Source organism: Falco naumanni, chromosome 2, assembly GCF_017639655.2.
Source record: "Falco naumanni isolate bFalNau1 chromosome 2, bFalNau1.pat, whole genome shotgun sequence".
NCBI classification, from domain to species: Eukaryota; Metazoa; Chordata; class Aves; order Falconiformes; family Falconidae; genus Falco; species Falco naumanni.
Window position 1 is genome coordinate 27,039,152 of NC_054055.1, and position 23,187 is coordinate 27,062,338.

Below are 23,187 nucleotides of genomic sequence, written 5' to 3' on the forward strand. Positions count from 1 at the left end.
TGCCTCTGTGGTTCTTAGTAACTCTAACATATGTAGAGACATACAGAGAGAGGTTTATTTATGTTAAACTTTTATTAAATCAGGCTAGATATCAAACCACAAACTCCTGGCTTCTGAACTGCTCAGTTCAATGAAAGGACTCGGCCTAAGGCACTTAAAGGCATCTCTTCAATTACATTACAATCTTCTGCCAGAACTTAGAATCACTTTGCAACAAAGAAGCCTATGAAAATGTGAAGTTTCACAGTAGTACATTTTTGTCAGCAAGAACATTTTGTAATCTTTGGATTATGACATCTTCATCACTGGCTGAAATATGGATCAGAGTTGGCTACTACAACATCAGATTAAAAAGTGGCATGAGGATATGAATAAAACAACAACAAACGAAGAAATAGTGTTTGATTTGACACATCACAACAGGCTCAGGTCTTCACAGCACTGAAGTTCAGCAATCTGTAGAAAAACAAGATCCGTTCTAAGGATGGATGAGATAGCACACAGTGAACCCCCCAAATCACTAATCACTTCTAGGGGAAGACAGTAAAAGGGAGAAGCAAAATCAAATGCATTAACTTATGCATGGATTTTTTTCCCCTCTCTCTTCTATTTATTTCTTCTACATCTTTTCCCTTCATTTCTTACAGTTTCTATCTCTGCATTGCTGAACTGTGTTCTCCTCTCTCTCCTCTTCTCCAGTTCCCTTCAGGAATTCCCAACCTTCTGTTCTGTATCTCTCTCCTTTCATTCCCCTTGCCTATGCTGCTGCTTTTCCTTTTGCTGATGCCTTTCCTTCTGGCACTAAACACAGTAGGCTCATCTCCTCTCTAGAAACACCTCTTCTTTTGGGCCCATTTCCACAGCCTGTACCTTCTCCATCTCCCAGTTAGTATATTACCACCTCATTTCCTCCCCAGATCCTTACACCGAGGCAGGTGTGTGAATGGAAACTGTTTGGTGAGTAGAGAAGCTGAAGCCAGATTGCTCTCAGTTTTTCTCCTGTCTTGTATCTTTTCTGTCACCCCTTCTCTCATGATACCTGGCTGTTCTGTTGGAAAACAGGCAGTATATATAGCTAGTAAGGAGAGCACCACTTGTCTCTAGCAGCAGTCCCTGGGAATGAAGGTGTATCTAAATTCCCAAAGGAAAACCAATACAGCCTATAAATTTTAGCACCTAAATAAATTTGAATAAACTGCTTTGTTTTACAGCTGTTCTTTCCTCACAGATCTTAACAGGAAATGGAGGAGATCAGGATCTTTGAATACTCCGTGTGCTTTCACTAGCAGCCTCGGGTACGTGAATTTTAAAATGATATTTTTTTAAAAAAAATATTATTTTTTTAAATTTATGTAGCAAAACTCTGAGGCATTCTTTGGCTGTATTTTCTATGGTGTGGCTAAAATTTTCTTGGTTTAAGTACATACCAGAAGTGACTGCAGTTAGTACTTGCACAGATTAGGCCTGCTCTATAACCAAAATATTCCTACAAGTAGTAACTCTAGAGTACAGGCAGCATGGCAGAAGGCTGTACTCATTAAATGCTACTTATACTAGCAATCGCTCAATTGATACTGCTGTTGTAACTAAGATGCTGATATCTCTAAAGCTTACAAGCTTAAGTTAGGAAGAAAGAGGTGCTAGTCATGCAGCTAGCTATATTTTTAAACCAACAGCTCCTGAGAATGAGTTAAGGAGCTTCATTTAATGGCAAAATATGCCGAGTTCATATATCGTGCAACTAACAATGGCACTAACAACCATCCTCTTCCAAAACTAATGAGCTCTGTTTCCTTAGGGTTGGAAGCTTTCACCTTCCACTACAAAGTTTATACATTTCACGGAAAGAAAATGAGCACATCGAGAAGACTATGCTAAAAATCTACCAGCTCCTAAGGAACAGGTCTGCTCCACAAAAGCCATACTCCACAGATGTGGACCACACTCCAAAAGCTGAAATGATACCTAGATATGTATCTTTTCAGGAGGTCTGTTGGAGGAGGCTTTCCCAAACATTTTAATTTGTTAAGGTTGGATGTTAAGAAAGGCCAGTAAGGTTCATTATGTACATGAAACCAACACTCACCACCTATCAGTAGGAAACAAGTGATTATTCCACACATTTACAAAAGGTTTCTGAAAATGAAATCAGGTGACCCAACACAGCAGTCCTAAACAGGTTTCTTATGCAAAGATTTCAAATCTGCTGGCTACTTACTAAAGGAAGAAGTAGGTTAACTCTGCAGAAAAATGCCCAGAAGCAATTACCGTAAGACCATATAGGTAATCTGCAATCCTACAAGATGTCTATGAATTATAAAATAATAATACCCTGTAACTTTAAAATGAGGTGGTTTAGTAAAAGTTTCTTATTATTGACTCTTACTTTTCATTCCTGCATGCCTTGAGTAGAACTGAGGCTGTAAAAGTAAACTGTTTCTGTTCTGTGACACTGGTTTCAGGCTTCCAGTGGCAAAATTCTTTTTCACACTGCAAATCCCGTCCAGAGCCACTGTTTGTCAAAATAATATCATTACAACTGATTATTTCAACTTGTTCTAGAATTAATGCAACTTTTAAAAAGACAGTCCCTTTGGTCTGTACAGTAATTAGAAGTAGTTAAGCAGAACACTATAATCTTCCTCCATAGTTAATGATATTGGCATCTTCACAGAGCAATTCAGATTGCTAAGGGTATATGATGCTCTCTACTGTCTGTAGAACAGCTCAGGACTGCTGGGCTCCTAACTGAAGCAGGATGCAGCTGATTTATAACGTATAAGAAACAGCAGTAATACCATCAGCGCATCCAGCATAATTTACTGGTCATACTGAAATACCAAATGCCTTCATAAAAAGACAGCAGAACAACACCCCTGTGCCCACCCCACCCCCAAAAAAAAACCCAAACCAAAAACACACAACAAAAAACCCAAACAAAACCAATGCCAGCAAAACAAAACAGCTAATTTATTTGGTGGAAAGGTTATAATTTACTAACCATCAATATATGTAAAAGAAGAAACTTAGTAATAATCTGTGTAAATCAGTAACCATCCCATCTGACAACCGTCGTTTATCAGAGCCCAGGCCACTTGGGGAGTATCTCTTAATTTTCCAGATGCATACAGATGAAAAAGGAACTGGGTACTTGCTGAATAATCTGTACACCAGCATCTGTTTGACCTTATTATACATAGTATTGTTATTCTATGCATATAACATTATGCCATACATACCATTTCAGACTGAAATGTTCCAGACATTTTTGATCCATTGGCAGATGGATACAGTGAAATACAGTTGCGTTCAGCTCCTAGTAACTTTAGACTCATGAGCCAACTGAGCAGACCAAAGTTAACATCTGCAATTCAGCTACTAATCCAGAAGCCCTTTACAGTCAATGGGAAAAGAACAGGCACTTTTAGAGCATGACACATGCAATGATAGGTATCTAGGGCAAGTCAGAAGAACTGTCTTTTCAAAGTGCCTTTTTCTCTCCATTTACGATAAAGAGAGCCTACATAAGTCATTCATTTGCAGGTGTGCTGTAATTGCCTAAGGAGCTTAATCACACTAATGGAGTTGCAGGTTCAAATGGTCTTACATCCAATAGGATACTGATTATATCACCTAACTTATGTACATTTTTGCCTGTGGATCTAGCTGTTTTAAATTACCGTTGAATGAGTTTAGACTTGGGTCTTAATCCTACATAAGAGAAACCAGATTTTTTTCAAAATGTTCCAAATTTTGAAACAAAGGCAAAAATGCCCTTACTACATTTGTGGAGGATGTAATAATTAGGAGATATAGCGGTGGACTTATTCCAACAAAATGCATCATCAAGGAATAGCTTTACTCTATGGAAGAGAATGTGGCACTGGAGAATGTGGCACTGAAGAATGAGGACTGTGTATTGTGAAGCAAAAGCATCACGGATTTAGCAGCAACAGTTGACAAATAGTTCAAGGTCCTAGTGCTGGCAGCTCTAAAATTAGATGATTCTCTCGCTCTACAGGCTACCAGTAATACAAATACTGAAATTCCATGATCAGATTTGGTATTCACATTTTAAAAGAGGAGGCAAAACAACTGGTCAGAGTACATAAAGAGCCAAAATAAAATTTATGTATACCTTCCCTGGAAGAAAATCCTGGATACATATTACACATCCAAGAAAAGCAAGGAGCTGAACCACACAAACCCAAATTATTAATCAGGCTTTTTTTTTTCTTTTTTTTTTTTTTTAAATACCCTAACCACTAGAACAAACTAATGAGGGAAGCTGTGGAATAAACAGCTTTACTTAGTGGAATCTACAGAGAAGCGGCTAATAATATACAATGGCTTGGCTGATAAAGGCAATAAGACCTTATAGACAACCAGATGACTGATCCTTAAACACTATAAACTTCTGAAAATTGATTTTCTACAATTAGATTAATATATCTTATGGCTGCAGGAGATCACCAGCGTGATTTAAGTTTTGTCTTGCATAGGCTACGTGGCTTCAAGTCATTCCTGCACCAAGACGAGCCAGTATTTAAACTGTGTATTGCAAATGCTGAATCTAAGTGACATTTATTAAATTGTTCCAGCATTAAGTTATCTTTCTGTTAAAAACTGCTAATTATTTCTTCTCTGATCTTACCTTGGTTTTACCTCTGGTTCTCAGAATAGAGTGAACACCTTGTTCCCTCTAAGACTTCCATGTCCTCATTTGCCTACTGTAACCAAGTCTTTCCGTAACCTTTAAGCTGTCTAAACAGACTGATTTTCTAAGTGCTTTCACTGTTTTCCTGTCTTTCATTTACATTTGTCATTCTTACCTCAACCCTTTCTTTTCAACGCCAACTTCAGTTTCAAACAGCAGAAGGGAACAAAGTATTCTAATAACTACAGCACTTCTTTCAGAGAAAAAGGTCGCAGAACCTCCCTACTGCTTGACATTTGTTACTGTTTTATTAAACTGACAGATCATACAGAATTATCCATGTTCTCATTGGTGCTGTAATTTTAGACTGAAAAAAAAAGTGAGAAAGACTATACGTAATTCTTCCATTTCTATATGCTCCCCAGGCTACTACAAACTGTGTTAGGCTGGTTTTTAAAGTAACAGTTTGCCACACTCTTCAAAACAATTTATATTTCATTTCCCTGGCAAACACTTATTTGCTGCTAAGGAGGATTACCTGCAGCTGGATGTTTAGTACAGCATGCTTCTTTCCAGAAATAAAGATCTTCTTCAATTATTTCTTTAACTCTCCTAGGTGGCTCAACATACGCAATTTTTTCCCCTGTTAGTAAAGATAAATTACAAAAGAACCAGTTATTTCAAATCCCCTGAACGTTAACGTTGCTTTGCCAAATGTAACATAATTTCATGCTGCTCTACTTCTGTCTTTAACACGCTTCAAGTCAAATAATTTATAAATGCACGGTACCATTCAGTCAGGCCCTGCTCCCCCGTATCGAGTGATTCCTCTTGGCGAGAGCATGGTGAGGGAGCGAGGGCATCAGCCAGGCCCAGCTCCCCGCTATGAGAGCGTGGGGATGAGCCAGGCCCAGCTCCCCGCTATGAGAGCGTGGGGAGGGAGCGAGGGCATAACCCGGGCCCAGCTGCCCCCTATCTCACGACGGGAGCACGGTGAGGCGCCGAGGGGACGAGCTGGGCCGCCACACAAGAGCCAGAGCCACCCCTGGGCACCCGGGATGCTGTGCCTCAGCGGGCCAACGACCCCTGGCAGGGCCACGGCCACGCACGGAGGCCTCCGAGGAGGTGCCCTGGCTGAGGGTACTCTCCAAGGAGCTGAGGAGGCCCGAGGGCCCCCCCGCGGCGGCGGGGCAGCCACCACCTGCCCGGGCACTGCCCGTGCTCCTGCCGGGGGAGACGTGCGACCGCCGCGCAAAGCCCGACCCCCCGGGGGGACACGCCGGCGCGGGAAAGGGAGGACGCAGCGCGGGGGTGGGGGGGGTACGGACAGTGAGGTGGGCCCCACCGCCGGGCCGGGGCACCGCCGCGCTCACAGGGCTGCCCGCCTCCGGCCGCCACCGGCTGCTCCTCGCTCGCCGCCCTCATGGCTGCCGCCGACGCCCGGGCAGGTAGGAGGCGGGCGGGTCGTTGCCAGGGGAGCGGGCCGGGGCGGCTCTGCCCCGCTGGCGGCGGGAGGCAGCGCGAGGGCGGCCTGCGCCCAGGCCCCGAGCCGGACGGGGCCGCCCCGCCCCCTCGTACCGACGCGGGCGGGCCGGGGCCGCCGCTCCCGGGCACAGCTGGGGGGCTTTACCCCTTCCACCCGGCAGGGTTAACGGCAGCGGCCTCCGAGGCGGGGGGCGGCCGGTCGCCATCCCCGGGGGACAGTGAGCCACGGCCACCTCACGCCCGCTTGGGTCACAGGGTGGGTGAGGGCTCCAGGTATCATCGGGAGCTCCTCGTTTGTGTCAGTGTCACTGCACTCAGAAACCGGCACAAACATCAAAAACGTTTTATACCCCTGTGGGGTGTCACCACTGGCCTGCCTGGAGAAAGGACGCCTCGTCGTCCCCCCCCCGGAGGCGGCAGCAGACTAACAGAACTAAAGACAAAAGAGCCCGGTTTAACGGGATGGATCATGTAGATCTAATACTCAGAAGTACTAGCTTGGTTTTAATAACACTTTTCATAAAAGGAGACATATTGAGGTGCTGTTCATAGGACTGAAGTGGACTTGACTCCCCTTGTTTTGCCACTGTTAAAAGTTTTGAGAAAGAACTGCGGCTGGCAAAAAAAAAAAAAAAAACAAAAAACAAAAAGCAGAGAATGCTGCCGACAGGTGCACAGGGAAGCTGTCCTGCTCCCCTGGCTGCCGGCTGTGCCCCGCAGTAGCTTCCTTGAAATCAAGACTTTGCATATGGTAGTGAGACTTTATACAATACAAACCAAGTTTAGTTACACAAATGCATGACGTAACCCATTTCTGTATTTTTTCTTGATGCATTTCAAGGTGTATTCATCTTCCACAGGTGTCCTGAAACCAAACTTTCAAAACAGTAAGCATTAAAAATCATCTTGTACCATTCACAGGTCGGAGGCAGTTCTCTGTTTTGTAACAGAAGTCCTAACCCGACCTCTAGAAAGTGCCCTCTACAGTTGCTTGACCAGAGCACCAAATGTGGGCCAACATACCCCAAGCCTGCTGCTGCTGTTGCAAATATACTTCAGCTCTGTCGGTGGTGTCTGGAAGGAGCTTGGAATCACTAAGGTGTCTGCATGGGGCAACAAAGTGTTTTGTTACAGCCCTCGTATGGATTTACACTACTTCAGGTTTTACATTCAGTTGATTAACAGGGAGAAGCAAGTTTCTCCCCTCTGAATTACAGATGGCATGAAGCTCAAAACCATGCCGCATGCCATTACCATGGGAAACCTTTAGTATGCTAATTCCCACGCAATACAGATCATCTACTGGGCTGACAGCACTGCTGAAGTTCTACCAGTATCCTTCTAAACCACTATTGATGAAAAAATATCTACCTGCTCAGAGTAATTGTTTTGAGATGTACTGTAATGATACTTAAAAACCCTTACCTGTTAGTTACTTGCATTTAGTAGTCATTTTTGGCAAAAAATTTACACTTGAACTGAGGCGGTAGAAAGAAAAAAAAAAAAAGACAGGAAGTACATATTTTACTGGACCTTTCACAAATAGCTGAATAATCCAGAGATGCTGATTCTCCAAAAGAAGTTGAAAGATTGAGAGATGCAGACTAGTACAGATGATGTGAACAGTAACACAGGTAAATTAAACTCTCACACCAATTCTAAAAATCATAGAATTTTCCACTTGCTAGCAGAAAGGCTGAACTGACAAGCAGAAGCAGCAAAATATGTCTCTTATGAAAATTTATACCATTAATTAACATTTTTCTGCTAAGCTAAACCAAACAGTACTTGGCGCTAAGAGCTGCCTAGTGTGCTTCAGGTTAAGGGCCCCAAGTCTTCACTGCAAACCAGTGAGATTCTAGCTGGCATGACTGCAGAGAAGCTGCACTCAAGTGTGTGCTGAAGGCCTCAAAATCTTAAGAAACAACCCAACAAACCCACCCCCACCACCTTAAGTTTGGTTAAACAATGGCAGCCACATTCAGAAGTCCAGCTCAGATGTGAATGCCTGGGATTAGTAACACAGGCTATTGCAAATTAAAAAGGCATCAAATAAGCAAATAAAAGAATGGCCTGGAAATTAAGGAATTTTGAGGGAAAATACCAGTAAAGTTTTTAAACTATGCTGAATATTTGAGCTGGAATGAGGGATTCTCTTTGGGGATTCAGAAGTGGAACACTGCCAAGTGCGTCCTGCACTAAATTAGCTGTAACTACATCAGACACAACATTATGTTGGCTGTTTATCCTCACACAGCTGAGGTTCCTTTGTTCTAATGCCCTATCCATGACATTAAAACTTTACTCCTCAACTTAATTTACAAGCAAAAAGTAAATACGATCTTCATGGAAAGTAATTTGCTTGAAAGTACCAGAAAAAAACCTCACCAAAACTACTTTATCTTCCTATGAATAATACTTCTGATTTATGAACAAGCAATTGCATTAATAATTGAGCTTTCAGTTAAAAATATGACAACAAAAATACTTAGGGCTAAATATTTTATTTTATAATAAGCCTTACATGAGAATCACTAAACATTTTGTGTATCACTCAAATAAGTTACATTCATTCTGAGCTTTCATGCAGCTTTAAAAAAGTTAAAATTTCTCAAAAAATAATTTTCAAGTGGGCTGTAATAAACTGCATAACCAAGCCAGAATTCTTTCACATCAAGTAAATATTCCAGTTTTCCCTCCTGCTTTGACAGTACAGGGCAATTACAAAGGCCCCTCGGAAGCTGCACTAACAAAATGGAAACTCACTGAAATTACTGACAGTTTCTGAATACCTCGAATAACAGCAGTAACACTTCTAAGTATGTGTGAGGCCACTGAGCAGAGTTGCAAGAAGTGCACTCCGTAGCACTCCGCATCGAGCATCAAAATAACCACAATCTCACTTTCATTTTGAAATTTGAGGGGGAAAAAGAATCCAACCACATTCAAATTCTGTTGGTCAAGAGAAAGCTTGGTTTTGGTGTTGTTTGGAATGACATTTTTCCAGCAGACATCCAGCTTCAATAAATGCTCCTTTTGATACGGAAAATAACTCAGCACTGCCTCTCCTATAAAAATATTTTTCTCCTTGCACAACCAGGTTTCATTTCTAACCTCAGACAGTCTGACTACTTTGAGAACAATCAGTCACTTCTATTGATTAAACAAACATGAAAATAAATTAATTCTCTTTAAAAAATAGTTTTCTACAGCTTTCATAACATGGAAAACAAAATTTAAAAATAGGGTCATTTTGTGCTACTGCCTTTCTTTAATTTATGGAGTGTCAATCTAAATAATTAATACATATACAAAGTTACTTCATTCTAGGAAGAACAAGAGACTTTACAGTATAAAATTCCCTGAGATACAATATGTAACTTAAAGGATCACATACTTCTCTATTCTGTTTACACCATAATCACAAAGTAACGTTACTTCTTCTCCTTATAAAAAACAGAAGAAAATTATCTTCCTTTTTTTCCCTCCACCCCAATATTTTAAGGCATGGAATAAAACACTTTTTCAAAGCATATTCAGAAAGACTCTTCTACTTAAAATAGAAAATAACTTTGCTTAATTTTTACAGATGGATTATATATGTCACCCGCAACATTTTGTGGAGTCTGGTACCTGATCTACAAACCAATTTGCTCAAGCAAATGTTTTATTCATCATTAAACTTCAGCTCTACAAAGTGAATTACAAAAACCAGTTCTTAGCCTACACTAGCTATTAGCCAGTGGAGTGGATGAGCCAAGAAGCAAAGCAGATTTACAGAGGTGCTGTATTACCAGCTTCAGCAGCTGTAGACCAAGACTGAATTCCTTCCAAATCTAAAGGGAAAAGCGTGCAACGCGCATGTAAGAATGCTGAAACTAGAAAAGGCTGCTTTTCTCCCAACACAAGTACTCTGCAATAATTATTGCAAGATTGCAGTTTTCATTATACAACTCTTGAAAATACTCAATATGTAACTTACAAATATAGCACAATGTGATCATCTTATTCAAACATGATGGTTTAATTATTGCATAGCTCTTCTCTGAATTTTACAAAACACTAGCTCATCAAAGATTTCAACTGCTTTTCTTAGAGAGGCTGAAAAAAAAAAGTATCAGCTGCCATCCGTGGAAATTCCCGTGCTCCCGTAGCCTGATCTTCTGCCTGTGGCATCACACAGAACTGTGTGTCTGGAAACTTTCAGAAAATGCTAAAAAATTTAGAAGGACTGAAAAAAATGCACTAGTTTCAGCAAGAGTGATAAAAAGTAGTACAATCTTAAATATTATTCCACCACTTTTAAGATCAGAGGTTTGTATACATTTACATGAACTGCAATAAAAACTGACCTGAAAAAAAGGCTAATTCAAAGCGAGACAGATTCTATCATCCTGACACTTAGCTATTAAGTGTAGCTATTAATGCTATACTTAAATTAGATTTGTAAGATTATCAAAACCAATTTTAAGGGAGTAGTAGCCCTGGTAGAGAAACAAGATAGGCACACCAAGAAGAACATGCTTTTGCTTTAAACAATCACTTAAGACCAGTTCAAGTGAAAATGCACCATTAGGGACCAGCCCTACTACACTCCACATTGCATTGACTGCCTTCTCTCCTTTCCTAACAAAATCTACAGCAACTCTGGCACTAACAACAGAAAGGTTCCTGAAGTACTTTCAGCCATCCTTCCTTGCACAAAAACTGAAGTGAATAAACATAGGGGCCAGCAAGATCCGATCTGGTAAATCTGTGTGCATTATTAATGAACTTCTTTATTATTAGGTTTTTTGCAACAATCCTTGGCTCTATGCTTACCTAATCATGGGGAACATAAAATTTAAAATAAATTACAGTAGGCTGCCAGCTCATAAATCTTAAAAGCAACTACCTGACAACCTGTACCGCTCAAGTCAAGTCTAATCCTCTTCTAATCTATATATGACTCACAAATGCCAATAAACTCACCTCTTCTGATGCCCACCTTTTATTCGTAACTGACTTTCCCTTTTCCCCCCTGTTCTGTGCCCATGATTTTACTTCAAGTGAAGCCTCTGGCTAACTCCATGGATTATCCAGCTCCTTAAATAGAAGCTGGATGAATCCCTTAATCATTTGTGCAGGACTCTTGTGGGTTATCATTTTTTGCCACCAAACCTTATAGTTGCAAAGGGCAGGGAGGGCTCAGCTTCCTGAGGCTGTGTAATCACGACTGAAGTTTCTTGATGGATTTCACCAAGCAAGATCACACATAAACAAAAAGTAACTGTACACTGACTATTAGGAAGACTCTGGCAGAATGGCAGTCTAAAAGGGAATAACTACCATAAATGTTCCCGATAAGCACTAAGAGAAGGAATTTTTATCTTAGGAACCTATTTAACGACTGAAAAACTGAGCCAGAAACCCCCCCTCAAAGTCAAGGAAAAAGAATAGTAATTTTTTGCCCTTTTGATACTCTCTCCTCACACACACGTTCTGTATTTTACCAGCAGATCTTGTTCTTAGATCTTACTAGCCTTTTTGGAAGTCAGTGATTTGGGACTTGAGTTTAGCCAGCGGGGGGTGGGTAATTACTGGTTTACAAACATCAAAGTGGCATTCTGAGTAGTCTGTCACCCAGCAGAATTTTTAAAAACGTGTGCCATAAACCAAAACCATCACTAAACAACAGGACTGTCTCATGATACTAAAGAATTAAGTTAGCCTCTCTGTATACATGTTCAATATAGTAATAAAAACTCTGTACTTGTGAGCCTTTCCCTGCTTTTTCCTATACGGCAGTAATTTTGCGAAGAAAAACAAGCAGATTCCTGTAAACATTTTCTAATTCCTGAATGAAGGAGGGTGGCAATGTTCTAACTTCTTTTCTACAATCTATCTTTTCCCATACTTAAAAGTTCTTCACTTTTATACAGGATAAATGTGCCTATGGTTTTGGTAGGCAGTGGAAGTAATACTCTGCATCATCTGAGCAGTTTGTTCCACTTGGATCCACTCCCCTCCATGCACTTTTTCCTAAACGGAATTATTATTTGGCTCAAAGCATTATTAGTTGGCTGCTGCCATTTCAAACATCGCTAAAAAGTGCTACTGTATCATTACATTCTTACGTTCAACATTTGCGGCTCAGAATTTGTCTGCAAAGAGTTTTCACATGCATAAAAATCACTGTCAAAAATATTCACTTTCGTCTTCAGAGTACGGAAAGCCAGGGCTGATGATGTATCCCCTGTAAGCAGAAGAAAGTTTTGTGGTCCAGGAAGCTGTCATAGCCAACAAAATTGGTTTCAGCTGTACAGCTGAAGAACTTGGCATCGGCTTTTTGTTGAGCTGTGCACAACTGAAACCTTTACAGATCTGTTCAACCTCTGGAAATTTATCTTTGCTCTTGAAGAATCATCTTGCCAGATGTTTCTTTGTACTCTCCTAATTTTGCACTTTAAGGAAAACCATTCTTTTGTAGGCTTTTCACGGCTTCTTCACCCATACCTGTGCGCCTCACTGGCTGACAACAGCCTGCTGCGTCCCACCTCGGCCACCCACCCCTGCCAGCCCCATCCCTCCCCAGACAGCCCAGCCCAGCCTCACTGCCAGGAGCATCAGCTTTCAAACCAGCCAGCCAGATTTTGTACAGTCTTGATTTGGTTCCCGGCTGCCCTCACGGCCTCGCAAACCTTGCAGAAGTGCTCGTCCCAGAATGAGGTGACGTGGACCTCGTACTTCTTCCTCCAGGCAAAATACCTCCTGTAGTTGGTTTTGTTTTTATCGAGGAATTTCAGGTAGGTGGCCAGCAGCCAGGGGCTGGGGAAGTCGTCGACATGGATGAAGGAGTCGGGGGGGATGAAGCGCTCGTAGTTGGCCCTGTGGGGCCCCAGGACGATGGGCACAGTGCTGGCAGCGAAGGCATTTCTCCAAAGCTTCTCAGTGATGTAGTCGGTGTGCTGGGAGTTCTCAAAGGCCAGGTAGAACTTATAGGCCGAGACGGTCTCCACCACGCCGCCCTCGGCCAGCGCCAGCCCCCACGCCCCGTACACGTCGATGGCCAGGTGCTCCTTCAGCTGGCGGTAGTAGCGCACCCCGGGCGTGCTCCTCGTTCCAGTTGCTGATGACCCAGGCCACCAGCCGTGTCTTGCGGGGCAGCACGAAGGGCCGGGGCACCGGCGGGGCGTACAGGTACCCGTAGGGCACAAAGATGTCAGAGTCCCGCCGGTAGGACATGGTCCAGTTGAAGAGGCCGGCCAGCCCCCGCAGGCCGGGCGAGTGCGAGGGCGACTCGAAGTTCATCCAGACCCAGAGCTGCCGCGGGGGGCGCGGCGGGGGCCCGCGGGGCAGCCCCTCGGCGCCGTGCAGCGCCAGGTCGCGGTGGTGGAACAGCACCGCCTGCGCCTCGCCCAGGCGGCTCCGGTCGGCGCTCAGGCGGCAGCCCGTGATGTTGTAGCGCCGCCGGCAGTCGGCCGTGCGCCGCGGGCGGCCGAAGGGCTCCCACCACAGCAGCACGGTCACCTCGCCGCCCGGCCGGCCTCCCGCCGCCGCCGCCGGCTCCGGCAGGCGGGCGTAGAGGGCCAGGGCGGCGGCGGCGCCCAGCAGCCCGGCCGCCAGCGCCCGCCAGCGCCCACCGCCGCCCGCGCAGCCGCCGGCGCCACCGCCGCGGGCAGGCGGGCCGGCCGGCGGGGCAGCGGCGCGGCACCGACTCCATCCGCGCCTCCCGCTGCCGCCGCTCTGCCCTTCGTGGCCGCCGTGGGGCAGCCGCGGGGCCGGGGTCGGCCAGCGCATGCTGCGGCCGGGGCTGCGGCAGCCGCCGCCGCCGCCTCTCCGCCCCCGGCCCCGGCAAGCGGGGAGGTGCCGCCGCCGCCGCCCCTCCCGGCCGCGCCGGCCCGCCCCGGGGCACCGCCCTGCCGCGCCCCCGCCGGCCCGCGGCCGCTTGGCCAGCGGGGAGAGCCGCCCTGAGGCTGCCGGCCGCGCCGCGGGGCCTCGTCCGTCCGTCCCCGGGTGGCTGCCGCCGCGGGGCGTTGAGGGGCCGCGGGCAGCATATGGGCAATGGCAGCCCGGGGGCTAGCCCAGGGGGCCGCCAGCAGGTCCGGGCAACGGCAGCCCGCGCTCTCCGGGCCGCTCGGTTGGTCGTCCCCGACTCGGAGCTGCAGAGGGAACCCGTGTGCCTGCACTGGGGAAGCCCCCCCCCCCCCCCCCCCCCCCCCGGCTAGGGGCCAGACCCCAGGGAACAGAAGAAGGGTCGTGGGGATGGCTCGCATGGGGTAGCGGGGCACCCGCACCCTGCGGGCTGTGGCGGGCTGGCGCCGCTTCGGCTGGGCAGGGGAGGGAAAACGTAAAGAACGGCCCGTGGGTCGGGATGCGGACAGGGAGGGGTCGCTCAGCAATTGCCGTCACAGGCAAAATCGGCTCCGCCTGGGGAAATTAGTTTAATGTATTAACATTCAAATCACAGTAGGATAATGAGAAGTCAAACCCAAACCTTAAAACACCTTCCCCGCACTCCTCCCTTTTTCCCCGAGCTCAATTCTACTTCACTCCCATATTGTCTCACTCCTCTCATCCCGAGCGGTGCAAGGGGGCAGGAACGGGGCTGCGGTGAGCGCATCACCCGCTGTCTCTGCTGCTCCTTCCCCCTCGCACTCTGCCCCTGCCCCGGTGCGGGGCCCTCCCACGGGAGACAGCCCTGCACGGGCTTCTGCAGCGCGGGGCCTTCCCGGGGCTGCGGCTCCTCACGGCCTGTCCCGGCGGGGCCCCCCGCGGGGCGCAGCCCCTCAGGCCCAGCCGGCTCCAGCCCCCCCGGGGGCACCGGCCCTGCCCGCAGCCCGGCCCCGGCCCGGGCTCCTCCCCGCGGGGCCACGGGCCCCTGCCCGGAGCCGGCTCCGGCGCGGCCCCCGCGGGTCACAGCCCCCTGCGGGCACCCCCTGCCCCGGGCTGCGGGGGGGAGCTGCTCCCCCGCGGGCTCCGTGGGCTGAGGGGCACAGCCTGCCCCGCCGGGGGCTGCCCTGCCCTGCCCTGCCCTGCCCTTCCCCGCGGGCTGCCGGGGAGCCTCTGCTGCGGCGCCCGGAGCCCCCCCGGCCTCCTCCGGCCCGGCCCGGCCCTGCCCCCGGGGGGCTGCGGGGCTGCTGCTCGCCCCTCCCGGCCCCCCTCGCTGCCGCCGCTGTTCCCCCCCGCGTGGGTTTTTCCCCTTCTCAGCCCCTTCTCCCCGCGGCGCTGCCCCCGCGGCTGCGGGGCTCGGCCTCGGCCAGCGGCGGGCCCGGCCTGGAGCCGGGGGGCAGCGGCTCTGCCGGCCGGGGGGAGCTGCCCGCAGCCCCCCGCAGCAGCCGGCCCCCCGGCACCGGCACCGACACCCGGCCGCGCAGACCCCCTACATGTGCGCAGGTAGGCGCGTGAGGCAAGGGACCACCGGTGGAGGACAGCCCTGCCACGAAGGCCGACCCAGCCTCACATCTCCCTACCCTGGGAGGCGCAGGGCTGCCCCGCTGCTTCCTCTGAGCCCTTCTCGCTTTTTTCTCCCCGCCCACACCTGGAACAGTCAGAGGGCTTAAACTCCAGCAAAAGGGTTTTCCCACAGGAGCTGAACTATGGTTTATGTGCTGTATTCTGTGCCCTTGCGGGGAAGTACTTTGGAAGATGCAGAGGGTTTTCTTTTAAAACAGTTGCAATTTAGACAATGAAGTTGAGAGAAGCTTTGAATAAAGAAAAAAAAAAAGTTACATCAGCCACAGTAGCTTTGAATTCCTGTCAAATTCAGTGTCAAGCACCTCTAAAAGGATCTACAATGTGGAAAACTAAAAGTAAAGAAATTAGAGGAATTTTTTGTCCTTTTAAAACTTTCTTAGAAATATATACATTTACAATAAAATGTCACACCCATTTAAAAGCTACAGAACCCTGTGGATGCCAGAAAATTACTTTTTCCAGCTCTGTGTGTGGAAAAGTGTATCGGATCAGCTCAAAACTTACCCCCCCCCCCCCGCCCCCTGTCATTTGCTTCAGTGAACTGAGAGATCATTGATTCACACAGTTCAGAGACTGTTTGTACAGAACTGGAGAGTTTCCAGCTCTGACCTACGCATTTTCATATCCAACAGCCATAAATCCAAGGTCCTCTCACATGGATCTACTGAAGGCAGTGGAGTTACACCAGGCCTAAGTTCTCACTGCCCATTTGGATTGTAGCACAGCTTTCACATACCACATAGACCAAGACCTTGTCTCTATATTAGGAAAAAGAAGTGGTTCAAGCCTATTTACTCCGCAAAATGAAGAACGGTTGTGTGTGACGTTGGTGTTAGGTTAGGAGCTAGGTAGCGTGCATCTATAAAGTTATTAATTGCACATAAAAGTGCTTGCAGATTTCCATTGTCCATGTTGTAAGCACTCATGAAATATAAGAAACACCAACAGTTGTGGTCATAGCCAGTATCATACTTCCCCTGCTCCAACATACCGCCTTGGTTGGAAGGGGTCTCTGGGAGTCACTAATCCACCCTCCCACTCAGAAGAGCATCACTGCCAGCACTGGCCAAGGTGGTGGCTGGACTAGCACTAGGATGTTGAAAATGTTCAAGGAGAGAGACTCCACATCACCTCTGGCAGCCTGTTCCAGTGCTATGTTACCCTCTCGGAGAAGAATTTTTTCTAATGTCCAACCCTGAACCTCCCAACCTGGAATTTCTGGTGGTTGTCCCTTGTTATATCCAAAGAGAGTGGCTCCATCATTTTCATAACTTACCTTCAGGTAGTGGCTGGCTCCCATTAAATGATCCCATCGCCTCCTCTTCACATGACTAAACAAGACCACCTCCCTTAACCTCTCCCCTTGTGTGCTGTAGGATCTCTCATCATCTTGGTAGCCTTCTGCTGAACCATGTTCTCAACATTCTTTTTGAACTGGGAGGCTGGGAACTGGAGACAGTATTCCAGGTGCTCCTTCACCAATGGGGGGGGAATAATTACTTTCCTGTTTGCTGGACGTGCTTCTCATGTGGCCCAGCAAGTGACTTCCTTTATTTTTGAGGCGAGCTCACACTCAGCTTGATGTTCACGTAGCCCCCAGGTCCTTTCCAGCCCGGTTGTTTATCAGCCAGCCAGTTCCCAGCCTGTACCAGTGCATGGCAGTTTTCTGCTCTGTATGTAGAACTTGCTTTTTGTCCTTGCTGAACTTCCCAAGATTTCCGTTGGCTCGCTCCAGGGCCTCTCTGCGTTGAAGTTGTACAAGCCAAGATCTTAACCCTGCTTTCTAATTTAGTACTGTCTGCAAAATAATGGTAGACAATAGTAGCAAAAAAACTTTTTAGGGCAATAAACATAGCACCTGTCCTTGACAAATAACACTGATTTTAGTCACGAAATGAGAATCTGGGAAAATTCTTCTACCACAGTAGAAAACTGCCAACAAATGTAGAAATACAATGCCAAGGGACAGTCAAATCCTCTGAGGCCATGAGCTGTACCTAGAATCAATCCAGAGCTCATCCGATACAACAAACTACCTAAAATGAGCATAATCCCTGGCCTGCCTTAATTAAGCATTCAAAGGATTCACAGTGGTCTAAAAGCCCTTCTGTTAGTGATTTTGTTTACTTAGGCATTTTTGCAAACAACGTAAGAGATTTGGGACCCATGAAAGTCAGTGGGAGAGCTCAATTGACTTCCTTGGAATTCTGATTCACTCAATATATTTGATCGTATCAGCTGCAATGGCAGTTCCTATTTTCCTTCGGGAACTTAAATTTCAGCATTGATATATGACTTTGGAGGAGCCCTTGTCTAGTCAAGTTTTCATTTCCATTGCTTGAAGATGTGATGCTAAGCCATTCCAATTCCAAAGCCTAGCCAACTACATTGGTGATGCCAGGCCTGATCCTGCATATGGTAAACTCAACAAAAATGTTGGCTTTAATTCAGGGTTTATGAAATGTTTCAGAACAACTCAACATGGAAGCCTTTTCAAGGCAAGTAGTGACAAATCTGAAAATAAAATATACATGTTTTCCTTGTGAAGATTAATAGCAAGAGTTGGCTAGTTACTTTTGGGTTGTTGCAGTCTCGCAGTGAAACTTCAGTGTGACATTCAGCTGCACTGCAGTGACATCCATTTTAAGACTTGTCACATGGGAACAAATCTGCTGAATTATTTAGCATGAAATCAAAACAAGGCTCTCTATATTCATCAACACACCATCAGCTAAAGCTCTATGCTGCATATTGAAGAAAACTATTACTGAAATCCACAGTAAGTTGTGATGGTATATACCATGATGGAAATGCAGTATTGTAATGTTTCCTATCTGTCATCTTACAGCAAATAAGGATTAGATCGATTCAAAATGAGAGGAAAGTAGCCTGAAATGTTTCTATGAATAATACTGCCTCTGTAAGTTAATTTTCGTGTTATACCCACCTCTGTGGAGACTAAATACGTGAGACTAAAACATTTACATGTTGTGTATAGTCCACTAGTTCAGAAATCTAAGCAGAATTTATATCTAGAGCATGAGAAAACCTGTTTTTAAGGTATATTTTAGATTTTTTGCAAATTAGAGATCCAAATGTCTTGCTATTGCTATCTGTCTTCAAATCCCTCGCAATGTGGGAGATAGCACAGAAATACATTTTAGTTAGATATCATAGTCACTACTGAAAATAATTATAGCTGTGCCTTCTTTGAAGAATCTAGCAGCCTTCTAGAAAATTTTGGTGTAGTAAGCTTACAAGTAAGATGCAATGTGTTGCTGTACAGTGAGTCACCTCACTGTCAGGACCACAGTTAGAAGCCCAGCATCCTCAGACCTGCATGCTGGTGAGGAATTTCTCCTTTTTAATGTCTCATTTCTCTTCTAGAAAAGAAAAACCAGCCTGGCAGTAACCCCCATCAGCTCCAGTTTGCCTCATTTCCACCGTAAGACACATGGCATGATCATGATCAGCTACTCTGCACTAGTAGGGTTTTGTCAAGCATTTTTGTTCACTCTGACTTGGGAAAAACTCCACAAACGCATGGGGAGGTACAACATGATGAAGTTCGAGTAGCGTTACCAGATGCCTGCAGATCTTCCAGAGGGAACACACTTGGTTTTGTCTGCTTCAGTGGTAAACCAGCCCAGCAGATAGCTCCATGGACTGAGGACCACACAGACTTCTTGGAGCTGTATACACAAATTGGGGAACTGTGGTTTAACTGCTCTGTAGAAACCACACTAAGCTCTAACGTTGCTGATAGGAATTTAAAATAAAAAGCTAGCTGCTAGTAACAAAGCTGTTGCAAAATAGAAAAATATTTTGCTGCTTTGAAGGTTAAATGTTTGCCATTTCTAACAGCAGTAAACATTTTTACCTAGAGCTTCCCAGCTGAATTCCTCTTCTACTCTGACTCATTCTATTTTGTCACACTTGAGAAGTAGTTAAGCCTAGAAAAGTCTTTGAAGTTATTTGTCAACTTCTTGCAAACACAGTTTAAAAGCTACTGCAACACGTGGCTGTGTTTTCAGCCACAGCTATTGAGTCAGACATTCTGTTGACCAAGCAAAACCTTGTGGAGTTTTTTATCCTAAGAAAACTTGATCATCTTCAAAGCATGGCAGCATGCTACCTGGTACCAAATGACACTAAGAATGACTTTGAAATCTCTTCTTCATAAGTAGTCCCCATGGTTTCAATGCAAGTTTTTGCCAATTAAGATCCTAAATCCTGTATGAAAAAGAGTGATAACAGTTCTGTATAAATGGCACGCTGTATTTTAGTGTAATTTGATTACCTAGGGTTTCATATTCAGGATTATTATCTTTCTGCATGGAAGTTTAAAATTGTGAAATATGACTAGACATAAGCGATTCAGTTGAAAGGGTGATGCCTGCCTCACTGGATGAGCAGCTTCTGGACAGACAAGACCACATTATTGCACACACAGCAAATGTGATATTAAAATATTCTGCCTCGCTACAGTTCTGCTTGTGACTGTGAGCAGGGCTGGATTAAAACTATGTGACCTTGACACTTCCAGACCAAGGCACAGGCATGAACAAATGTGCTGTGGCACACTGCTGGATGGAGGATCCCATCCCAGAACGCTCTTTGACCTTCCATTGCAACATCTTTGTTGTTCACCAGGGTCGACCAGAGCCCAAATCAGAGCAGAAAACTTCCTACCAGAACCACATGATCCTCAGACACTTTGATGTGTGTGTGTACAGCAAGCCAGAATTTGGGTCTGTGGATATTTGCTAGCAGTTATCTTGACTTTCCATTTTCCTTGGGTTTTTTGAGCATTGGTCTCCCATCTTACGCAGCAGCAGTGGCAGGGGCAGTGCTGTGCAGTCAGCACCGATGCTCTCATTTTACCTAGTGAGCATTCCCCAGGCCAGAGGGCAAGGGTTTGTAATGGAGCTTTTCTTCAAGCATCTTTGAAGCTCAAGCAACAAGGTGACATTTCAGTCCAGGAGACAAGACTAGCTCTAGTTCGAAGTGAATCTCCTAAACCACATACAGTCTAGTTATGGGGCTCTCAATACTCATTGCTTTAAAAACTTGATCCCCCTCCTATTGTGCCTCAATTGCTTGATAATGTAGATGTGACCTTTGAAAGATGTCAGTGTTTGAACATTGCTATTAATACATGGAAGCAATGATAACATTTGTCTTTTAAAACAGTAGTGTTTAGTTTCAAAAAGAAATAATACCAAAAAAAAATTAAGAGAAAATGGTAGCTGAACAGTTAGTAAAAAAGTCACTGCAATAAGATGTGACCACAGTTAATTTCAATTATCTGACACCCCCATTTAATGAAAACATATATTATCAATATAATAGCAATATTAATAACATTACTATAATATTATGCAATGTTATTATATTTTTTAAATTGCTTTGTTTTATTCAAATGAAAGATGAGACACATAAAAAGGTCATGAACATAAATATACTGGATTAGCTAAAAATTACCCAAGCCCTCATAATTTAAATAAAACATTCAGCAGAAAAGATCTAAAAGACATTTCTCCATTGTACAAGGCTGCACAAAAAGAGAAGAGAGAGCAAAGGAGCAAGAGATTCACAAATCTGCCTTTGTTGCAGCAAAACTGAGCTAATGCAGGAATCCAGGATAGACCCAGAAAGTCTTTTCATCTGGAAAATTTTAAAACAAGATCATGAAAAAAACACTACTAAGAATGAGAAAGCAGGGGGAGGGGAGTAGAATAAAAATGAAGCAAGGAGCAGTAGTGAGATGTAACAAGCTTAATCAAAGGCCTCTATCTGAAAGCCCAGTGTTTCTCAAACAGTATTGTGTGGTTCATCATCAAATTTGCATCTAAAAAGGGAGAATAAGGTTTTCAAAAGCAGCTAGTCCTCTCGTGCCTCAGGTGCCATTTCCAGTGCCAATATTTTTTTTTTCTTTTAGAAGTGAAAATGCTGAAAAGAGTTGGCTTGGAGCCAGCGAAGGGTGGGGTGTTCTTTTTCCCTTCTCACTGATACAAAAAGAAAACCAAACTTTTAGTGTCAGAGAAGGGTTCCTGACAACCTAAACCACAAGCATCCCATTTCATTCACAGATAACTGTAAAAACAGCAAAAGAAAACAAAGTCTAGCTTCACAAAGCCTTCACTGAGACTTCATTTTTAACAGTATTCAGTGTAGTTTAAACACTTTCCTAGGATCCGAGAGCCCCAGGAACTCCCATCTCCACCTCTTAGGAATCACACCTTAGAAAAGATGTGAACTATCATCTGAGGTATAAATGGGAATAAGGAGATCTTAAATTATCCATCAGTCCCAGTTCATTGTTCTCACTGCACAATACAATTAATTCCCTCCTTTAAAAAGCCAGTAACATTTATCCCCACAAACATGCTGCAGGGATGTCTGGAAAGAATTCTGGCAGTGAAAACTGCAGGGTAAGCACTAAGTATTATTAATCTGGAAAATAATGTCCTACAATTATTCTAGAAATACACCAAAGTCTGATCATTACGTTAGATTGTTAAACACGAAGACAGGAACTATCATGTCCGCTAACCTGGTCCCACCACCTCCTCGCCTGACTGCGGGTTGTCATCTCCCTCCCCTTCCACTCCTACTTATAGTTCTCCTCCCTGGGGTTGGCCAGGCAAATGATCACTACTGTGTATTTCTTATGTTATCACAATGCTAGGAAAACAATCAGGGATCCTTCTACGTATGGTACAAACACAGTTTTTGTACCACCCGTTGAGGTGAATCTCATCTCTTCATAGCAGTTCTTAGTGCTCAAAGAGCAGACATCCATAGTCACAAAAGCCAACTCCCCATTTTCAGCACCAGCTATGCAAACAATAGTTACAGGATCCATGCCTTCCTCCAGCCTTACCCCCCTCACCAGTAAGGACTTAGGAGAAGCCACCTGGGCACCCGTGTCTTTGACTCACCTTACAGTGATGTAGTCATGCTTGATAGGCTCCGTGCCTGCCCTGGCAGTATTGTTGGTGACCATGTGGAAAGAGGTGGAAAGAGCAGTAGGGAGTAAAAGTCCCAGTAAAAAGGCCCAGACAAGACTCAGCACGCTCTCCACGTTGTCCCCAGATCTCAGCCTCCCAACAAACCTTTCCCAGACAGCACGTTGGGGAAGCAAATGGGAGCTTCCATCTCCACAGCAGGGAGTCTCCCAGCTATTCTCACTTTTCCACTTCCCCCTGCATGGTTCAGGCTCAGCGAGCTCAGATGCTTTGCTGGAGGGAGCTTCCAGCCTCTCATCTGCTACCAGAGCACTGGAGCTGTGCTGCAGCTGCAAATGTCACTCCTGTCTCTGGTACCTCTTCCAACCACCAATGACCCTTGGAAAGCTATCTTTTGTTCTGGTTATATACTGCACCTAGGAAAAAAATGTGGATCCTTCTAAGTGGTATGATAATACAAAAACAAAGTAACGATCACTTGGTATTACCTCACCGTAATAATGGTTAAGGGTGAGAGTTAAATGACGGGTTCCGTTTCAGGTCCATGCTGCCTCTGTGGTTCTTAGTAACTCTAACATATGTAGAGACATACAGAGAGAGGTTTATTTATGTTAAACT

The 23,187-nt window shown here is 45.3% G+C and overlaps 2 long non-coding RNA genes and 1 pseudogene across 4 annotated transcripts; 1 reads left to right on the forward strand and 2 right to left on the reverse strand.

Annotated features, from left to right (window-relative positions):
- The first annotated feature begins 59 nt into the window (after positions 1-59).
- LOC121083355 lies at positions 60-22,449 on the forward strand. The gene is made up of 3 exons (XR_005826321.1): positions 60-397; positions 4,503-4,507; positions 22,439-22,449. It is a non-coding gene; the product is annotated as an uncharacterized LOC121083355 (long non-coding RNA).
- On the reverse strand, positions 398-6,227 carry LOC121083354. 3 transcript variants are annotated; one of them, XR_005826318.1, is made up of 4 exons: positions 5,986-6,227; positions 5,196-5,300; positions 2,387-2,512; positions 398-456 (listed from the first exon to the last, which is right to left on the reverse strand). It is a non-coding gene; the product is annotated as an uncharacterized LOC121083354 (long non-coding RNA). The 3 variants fall into 3 exon arrangements; XR_005826319.1 differs by having other exon boundaries at positions 6,031-6,226; XR_005826320.1 differs by lacking the exon at positions 5,986-6,227 and adding an exon at positions 5,448-5,827.
- LOC121083353 lies at positions 9,391-13,895 on the reverse strand (annotated as a pseudogene).
- Positions 22,450-23,187: the final 738 nt, after the last annotated feature.